Genomic DNA, 8,539 nt, shown 5'->3' on the forward strand with positions numbered 1-8,539 from the left:
TTGCATCGGGGCGGAGTTTGCACCGGGGGCGGAGTTTGCGTGAGGGGCGGAGTTTGCGTGAGGGGCGGAGTTTGCGTCGGGGGCGGGGCTTGGCGTGCGTCGGGGCGGAGTTAGCATCGGGGGCGGAGTTTGCGTCGGGGGCGGAGTTTGCGTCGGGGGCGGAGTTTGCGTGAGGGGCGGAGTTTGCGTGAGGGGTGGAGTTTGCGTCGGGGGCGGGGCTTGGCGTGCGTCGGGGGCGGAGTTTGCGTGAGGGGCGGGGCTTGGCGTGCGTCGGGGGCGGAGTTTGCGTGAGGGGCGGAGTTTGCGTGAGGGGCGGGGCTTGGCGTGCGTCGGGGGCGGAGTTTGTGTGAGGGGCGGAGTTAGCGTCGGGGGCGGAGTTTGCGGGGGGGGGGCCGGAGTTTGCGGGGGGGGGGGGCCGGAGTTTGCGGGGGGGGGCGGAGTTTGCGGGGGGGGGGCGGAGTTTGCGGGGGGGGGGGGGGGCCGGAGTTTGGCATGGGTCAGGGGCGGAGCCAAGAAGCATCACTTTTGGATCCCGAGGATGCGAGCAATGTGACCTTGTTGAATACGTTAATACCCCCACACACACCTCCTCCCCTGCCCTCCATCACGGCCCCTCGCCCCCCCCCGCAAAGGAAGCGCCAACGCAGCCGGCACGGCAAAAGAGACCGCAAGCGTTTATTCAGTCACACACAGAGCCGGTCCCGGGAGAGACTCCGCACCGGGGCTCGGGGCCCGGCCCTGGGGCACCTCGGCTGTCCTACCCAGAGCCACGCTCGCCAGTCCGGCGTGGAACAGACACACGGTCGGTCCGTCAGGCTGCTGGAGAGCTGGGCTGCTATGTGCAGGCTGCCGCCAAAACCGAGGAGCCAGCTGCAGGACGCTAGAAGAGAGGAGAAAAGGGGCAGCCAGCTGGATGGGGGGGGGCGGCGGCGGCGAGCGAGAAAGCACGAGGCAAGCAAAGGGACGGCGAGTGAAGGACGGGGACAGGGAGCCTGACAGAGAGGGAGGAAGAAGCGGCAGGAAGAGAGGCAGCGGGACGGCGACCGACAAACCAGGACGGGGAGCGGGACAGAGAGGCAGAAACGACCCTGGGCGGGCAGCGCCACGGCGAGGGAGGAAAAGAGAATAAGGGCAGGGAGCCGGACCGAGAGGTACGGCGAGGGACAGCGGCACGGGGAGCAGGACAGAGCAACAGAGAATAAAAAAAGGAAGCGGGAGCGTGAGAGAACCGGGCTGGGGAGCAGGGAGAAGGAGAGATAAAAGGAGAGAGCAACAGAGGGAAAGAGGACCGGGGAGCGGGACGCTGGGGCAGAGTGAGAACAAGAGGGGCAGGGAGCAGGACAGAGGGGCAGAGGCAGAAGGAGGACAGAGGGACAGAGAGACAAAAGAGGGAGACGAGGACTGGGCAGAGGGGAGAGAAAGACGGGGGCAAGGAGCAGAGACACAAAGGTGCCAGGAAAAGGACGGTCAGATGGAGCGAGAAACAGGGTCGGGGAGCAGGACAACAGGACAAAGAAAAAGGCGAGGAAGAAGGAAGGAAGGCTAACGGTGGGACAGGGAACGGGACATACGCAGTGAAACAAAGCAGAACAGAGAAGAGAGGACAGGGATTGAGGAACAGAGAGAGAGATGCAGGCTGGTACACAGAGACGGCGAAGGTAAGCAAAACCAGCGACAGGCAGGAGGACCTGGTTCTGACACCCCATCGCTCCCGGTGTCGCTTCCACGGCCTCAACAAATGCGACGTGCCGCAAGACAAGAGAATGGGAGAGTGAAAGCAAAGGCACGGGAAACTTAACGCTCTTAGTAATTTCACTGAGCATCACAGCTTACAGTTACTCAATGTCTTCCGGTGTCACAGGGTGAGGTACAACTGATTTCGTCTCCATATCTCTGGACAGAGCTTTTCTCATATCTGGGGGGGGGGGGAAGAAAAAAAAAAAAGATATTCTAAGACGACAGTCCTTGCACAAAGCCACGTTCAGCGAATTCTCTATTACAATAAGGTCGTTTCTAACCCAGAAGATTTCACAGAATCATAGAGTATCTCAAGTTGGAAGGGACCCATACGGATCACCGAGACCAAGCCCCCGCTCCACGCGGGACTACCTAAAACTAAACCGTGCGACTAAGAGCATCGTTCAGACGCTCCTTGAACTCCTGACAGGCTCGGTGGCTGCGACCGCTTCCCTGGGGAGCCTGTTCCGTGACTGACCGACCGCCCTCTCAGTGAAAAGCCTTTTCCCAACGTCCGGTCTGAACTTGCCCTGACGCAGCTTCGTCCCGTTTCCTCGGGTCCTAGTGCCGGTCACCGGAGAGAGCGGAGGTCAGCGCCTCCCCCTCCGCCGTCCCCCTCGAGGAAGGTGTAAGACTGCGATGAGGTCACCCCTCGGCCTTCCCTTCTCCAAGCTGAACAAACCAAGTGACCTCAGCCGCTCCCCCTAAGTCTCGCCTCGGAGACCTCTCGCCATCTCGGTCGCCCTCCTCCGCGCACGCTCCGAGAGCGTTGTTCGGCAGCGCCGCTCTCGACCGGAACCTGACGCTGCACGTAACTCAACTGAGCGGAAAGGAAATGACGGGCTAAAGGGACAAATACACGATTTAAGGCAGCCGCAACGATGGCAGATGTCTGTCCGTAGCCCTTCTATTTATTTCACAGCGCTCCTGCGTATCAAACGAACGGTACCAGAGCAGAAAAGGTATACGGCGTGGCCACGTTACCCCTCGGGGAGGACGGCGAAAGGAGAGAAGATCTAGAAAGAGGAAGCAGCTGGTACTTCGCTTTTGGTAACAGAATTAACATCAACACGTTCCTTCCCTTTGAAATTGAAAACGCCACCCAATTCTCTGCCACTGTTGACCACCGACACTTGTAAATTTCTAGTGAAACAGCTGAGGAAAACAAAGTTTCAGGTCCCTGGCTAGGGGAAGAAACCAGGCAAGCGCCGCCGTTCCTTCCCCCCGACAACACTAGCAAAAAAAACCAGCCGCTGGGGGCGAGCGTTCCTCCGAAAGAAAAATCAGGTGAGAAACCGCATTTTTATTTTCAGCTTACCTACAGGATAAATGTCTTTGTAGTTGCTACAAAACGTGTAAACTGCACAAAGATTAAGTTTTGTAACCGATCTAAGGTTCAGTACGAAAAACTACCTAAAGGAGTACGCAAAGTCCCACTCATCAACAATTATCTGACCCTGTTTCATATTAAAAAAAAAAAAAAAAAAAAAAAGTAATGCTAATCACACAGACAAGCCCAGGAACCCTCAACATGAGAATCTTTCCGTTCAGCCGGAGGCAGAACGAGTACTTACCACGGGCATCCTCATCTGGCTCTCCGCTGCTAGCAGAGCGGCACGCCAACGCTGTCCGGTACACGCCGTAGTACGCCTAGTTGCTTCTACGTATTTACCGCCGCCTGATTTGATACTCTCACAAAGAGATCGACGAAAAAGCCACCCTTTCTTTGAAAAAATAAAAACCAAAACAACACAGTTAAGGAACGGTAGGCGAACGTATTTCTAAATCATAACCCACGGCTTGCAGGCAGACCAAGAGCAGCTCTGACGATGCGGTACGCTCATCAAACATCTTTCACGCAGGAATAACAGATGTACTCCTTTACCACGGGACGCAGCCGGCACAGGGACAAATTTCATGCTGTTTTTGTCACACGACCGTCCTTCTGCACCAGCCAGTGGGTTCAGAATTAAGGACAGGACAGGCTAAACGCTCACACGAGCCTCCTATCCGTAAGAAACTATTAAAAATAGAAAAAAAAACTTCCACGTTTTAGATCGCGTTGCCTTAGGGACTGCCTCCTTCAAAGCCTGCCTGTTGGGGGGGGGGGTGGGTGGGGGGGCGCGTGTGCGCGCACGCACGCGCGTGAGGCGTGGAAATCGGTCGCAGAATTCAGTTGCCTAACGAGAGACGGCCCTTCTCCTCGCAAGGCAAACGTTTCAAAACGTCGTACTCTTTTCCGATTTTACCGGCTGGTACTGGGGTTGCCCTACCAGCATGAGTTGGGGACCCGTCCCTCTGGGTCCGTGCGACGCCAAATTAAATATTCTGCAAGTAACCGAGCAGGAGATGGAAAGTAAGCTAAGATGCTCTCTGCCGTACAAGGTTTGTTCGCCATCGTGCCCGAGGGAATCGCACAAAGCCCACGCTTGCTGAACCGGTACGTCGGAGGCCCTACGGGAAACGGCGCTGACGTTTCGCCAAGCTCTTCTCCTGTCAAGAAGAGGACCTTTTCTGCGGCATCCCTATTGGCGTTCGGCCTGCTTTCGGCTCATTCTGGCAGGTCAGCTTTCAGAGAAAGCCTGAGATTTCAAACCGCCAAGCAACATTCACCATTCTTGCTCTCTGACTACGGGGAATTTCAGCGAATCGGAACGCTACTTGGAGCCACGTTCCAGGTCTGTTTCGCCGCAAACCAAATATCTAAGCCACGGACCGGGCGCCCGTAGAAAAATTACTTTAAAAGATTAAAGACAAGCACAGTACTCACTTTTCTGAAATTTCTTCCGGTAGCGCCATCAATTTAGCGGCCGAACCCAGCCGTCGAAATTCCGGTGCAACGGAGCGAGCAGGAACGTGTCCGTGCCGCTCTTCCCTGGCCACAGAGCCTTCCGCTCTACCCGTTACTGCGAACGTACGGAGCATCGGCGCGGCGGCACCTGTGGAATAACGCACCGCCCACAGCTATACAGAAGAAGAATCCGAGACGACGGTAGAAGACCCCAGACCAAAAGTCACCGCGGGACTAAGGGACGCGCGGACAGCGCGCGAGGGGCGGGTGTCCGGGACCCAAGCGTGGAACGGCCCCGGGATTTCTTTGTTCGGGGTCCCTCTCTTTGGAGGCGCCCCGCCCGGGCCGATCCCGCTGCTGCACCTTTCAGTTACGTTAATTATTTTACAAAATCCGACACCCGGAGACTGCTGCCGGAAGCCTCGGGTCGAGCCCGAAGGAGGAGGAGGAGGAAGCGCGCCCGAGAAGAAGCGTGCGCGCGACACCGTGAACGGGGTGCGAACGCTGGGGCGGCAGCTGCTCCTCCTCAAACAGAGACAGAGAGAGAAAGAAGAGGGGGAAAGCCACAGGGTACAGAGGGCGGAAGTGGAAAAGAGGGGCCGGGAGCCGGACAGAGGGAGGTGGAGAAAGAGGCCGTCGGAAGGGAAGGGACGGGCTGCGGGGCAGAGGGGGACTTGCCAGCGCCAGGTTCGCGGTTCCACCCGATAATCGTAAAGGTCTCTGCCAACCTCGACGATTCGGTCGCTTTAAAAAACAATCGGGATCTCGAGGCGGACCGAGGGAGAGACGGAGAATATAAAAACGGTCGCGGCTAAGAGGGCAGAGAGGGAGGAATCGCGAGACAGGGAGAGGCAAGCCGGGCAGGGGAAAAAGTCCCGACAGGCTTCTGCAGCGACAGGGAGGAATTGAAGATTCGAGAGAGGGAGCTGGACAGAGAGAGAGACGGGGAAAGGTAAGACGGTGGCGAGCTACCGGGCAGAGAAGCAGAGTTTAATGCCGGGGACCGGGAGAGGGACAGAGAGGGAAGGAGAAAGGAACGAAGGGACGGGCTGCGGGGCAGACAGGGAGGAAGGAAGGAAGAAAGAAAGAGGGACAGGGAGCCAGACGAACCGCGACGGGGAAAGAAAAAGGTACCGACGGGCTAGGAGGCAGAGAGGGGAGACTTTAGAAAAACAGGGACGGGGAGCGAGACGGAGCCAGACCGAAAAAAGGAACCATAGCGACGGGTGCCGGGACAGAGAGGCGGGCCTTCAAAACGAGGGGCAGGGAAGAGGCTCAAGAGGGACGGAGAAAGAGAGAGACTCACGACGACTCGCTACGGAGCCGAGAAGGAAGACCTCGAACAACAGGAACGAGGAGCCGCACAGAGAGAGCCAGAGATGGCAGAAATACCGACAGGCTACAGGACCGAGGGGGAGGAATGCAGAAACAGTGGCTGGGGGCCGGACAGAGAGACAGGGAGAGAGAGAAGGAAACAAGAGCCACGGGCTACGGGGCAGAGAGAGCGAGGACCTAAAAAAGGTGGGGACAGGCAGCCCGTCAGAGCGAGATGGAAAAAGAACATAGCGGGGAGCAGAAAGCAAACCAAAAAACCCCACAGCGGGGTGGGAAAGCGAGGGGGGCAGAGGAGGGCCCGCGACGCAGAGGAGAGGCGATGGGGCCCCGCGGGCCCAGGACTCACCGCAGCTCTGGCTCTCGGCGCTGCCGGGAGAGCTTGCCAGCGCAGACGCTTCTTTCTCCCGCTCTCCGCCTTTCCTTTGCTGTCACTCCGGTCGCTCGGCTGTCCTCCGCCTAAGAGAATACACGGGTGTCTTACAGCTCCGAGGAGACGAGCCTGCCTAGATGAGTAGCCTGCCTCCCTGCCTCCCTCCCTGCCTCCCTCGGTACGCGGCCGCACCGTGCTTTGGATTACGCGTGGCGACCCTGCGGTGCCCGTCGGCAGCCTGACCTGCCGCGGAGCGCAACGAGGGATCTTTCCTCACCCGGCGAGGCAGGCGCTCTCTTGCCTGCAGCGGGAGGCAGCTGCCGGCCGGAGAGCCTTCCATCTCTTCTTCTTCTTCTTCTTCTTCACCTTTCTCTGGCCATTCCAGCTTCCCTTAGGGCAGCTCCTGTCCACGGCCGGTAAGCGCTCCGCCGCCTGTCCCTTTTCGCCCCCACGCCACGAGGCGAGCCAGGCCAGGCACAGGCGAGGCGGGTGCAGTCGACGGCATCCCCAAGGGAGGGACGGGCAACCACGTCCTCAGCGCGGCCTGGGAGAGGGAAAGAAAAAGCAGTGGCCGTTACTACCGGAGGTCGGCCCTGGCCGGAGACCCTCCTCCTTCTGCAGGGGCTTCCGGAGACGCCGCTCTTTCCCCGCGCTGCTGCCGCTGCCGCCGCCGCCGCCAGCACCCCCGTTCAGGAAGAAAGCGGCACAGGCGAGGGCCAGCTTGCCGCCTTCACGCCAGGGCTCGGGGGCGGCCTGGGGCTGCCGGACAGGCTTCCGGAGAGTCCGACCGGTAGCGCTCGTCTCGGGACACCGGGCAACGCCTCACCGCGCGCGCTCGCGCTCTCGTAGCACGGCCGCACCGCTGCTCGGGAGCGGCTGGAAGCCTGCAGAAAACCACTCGAAACCGGCAAAAAAACCCCAACCTCGCGCTCCTGCGAGAGCAAGTCGGGCTGTCCGGCAGCCACGTCCGCGAAAACGACGCCTCCCGGCACGCACTGGCAAGCGCCGCGTGGCAGCCATTAGAGTGCCGTAAGACTACACTTCCCGGCGTGCTCCGGGGAGCCAATATGGCCGACCAGCAGCCGCGTGCCCCAAGACTGCAACTGCCGGCGTGCCGCGGGAGGCAGCCTTCCACGCTTCCTGACCCTGCGGGGACACCGTCCCGTGCCCTCACCCCAAAGCCGACTCACCCGAAAGCCCCGCCGAGCCGCGACGGCAGCCCCGAGCTCCGCAGCGCGGCTCCGGGCTGGCGCCCCCCCCCCCGCCCCCACCCCCGCCTCCCCTCAGCCACCTCCGAAAGGCGCGGACGCCCGCCGGCTCCGGGCAGCCCCCGCCGCGCGGCTCCGGACGGTCTCCCCGCCCGGTTCCGACACGGCGCGCACCCCCCCCCACCCGCCGCACGGCTCCGGGCAGCCCCCCTCCCCTCTGTGACACGGACCCCGCCGCCCCCCCGCCCCCCCGCCTCTCCTCGGAGGCGGCACCGCTGCCGCCGCCCTCCTCGGGGCTTTCCCCGGGACCCGCCGGTCCGTCCCGCTGCCCCGCTCACCTTCTCCCTCCGTGCAGCCGCAGCCCGGCGACGCCTCCGCTCCTCCCTCGGCTCACAGCAGCCCCTGCACACCGGCTGCCGGCAGCCGGTTCCGGGGAGGGGGCGTGGCGCTGCACTGCGCATGCGCGGCGCTGCCGCTGCAGTACCGAAATTTGGTCACTAGGCGGCAGCACCGAGCGAGCATGCGCTGTGCGCTGCGTGAGGGGCGGGGCTTGGCGTGCGTCGGGGGCGGGTTTGCGTGAGGGGCGGGGCTTGGCGTGCGTCGCGGGCGGAGTTAGCATCGGGGGGGCGGAGTTTGCGTGAGGGGCGGAGCTTGGCATGCGTCGGGGGGCGGAGTTTGCGTGAGGGGCGCAGCTTGGCGTGCGTCGGGGGCGGAGTTTGCGTCGGGGGCGAGTTTGCGTGAGGGGCGGGGCTTGGCGTGCGTCGGGGGGCGGAGTTTGCGTGAGGGGCGGGGCTTGGCGTGCGTCGGGGGCGGAGTTTGCGTGAGGGGCGGGGCTTGGCGTGCGTCGGGGGCGGAGTTGGCGTGAGGGGCGGAGTTTGCGTGAGGGGCGGAGTTTGAGGGGCGGAGTTTGCGTCGGGGGCGGGGCTTGGCATGCGTCGGGGGCGGAGTTTGCGTGAGGGGCGGAGTTTGCGTCGGGGGCGGAGTTTGTGTGAGGGGCGGGGCTTGGCGTGCGTGAGGGGCGGAGTTTGCGCCGGGGGCGGAGTTTGCGTCAGGGGCGGGGCTTGGCGTGCGTCGGGGCGGAGTTTGCGTGAGGGGCGG

At 61.7% G+C, this 8,539-nt stretch overlaps 1 long non-coding RNA gene across 2 annotated transcripts; it reads right to left on the reverse strand.

Annotated features, from left to right (window-relative positions):
* Nucleotides 1-1,307: 1,307 nt before the first annotated feature.
* Nucleotides 1,308-7,183, reverse strand: LOC129200902 (uncharacterized). 2 transcript variants are annotated; one of them, XR_008575155.1, is made up of 4 exons: nucleotides 6,511-7,183; nucleotides 6,210-6,319; nucleotides 4,508-4,676; nucleotides 1,308-1,915 (listed from the first exon to the last, which is right to left on the reverse strand). It is a non-coding gene; the product is annotated as an uncharacterized LOC129200902 (long non-coding RNA). The 2 variants fall into 2 exon arrangements; XR_008575156.1 differs by lacking the exon at nucleotides 1,308-1,915 and adding an exon at nucleotides 3,318-3,461.
* Between the last annotated feature and the right edge of the window lie 1,356 nt (nucleotides 7,184-8,539).

Source organism: Grus americana, unplaced genomic scaffold, assembly GCF_028858705.1.
Source record: "Grus americana isolate bGruAme1 unplaced genomic scaffold, bGruAme1.mat scaffold_641, whole genome shotgun sequence".
In the NCBI taxonomy this organism is placed as follows: Eukaryota; Metazoa; Chordata; class Aves; order Gruiformes; family Gruidae; genus Grus; species Grus americana.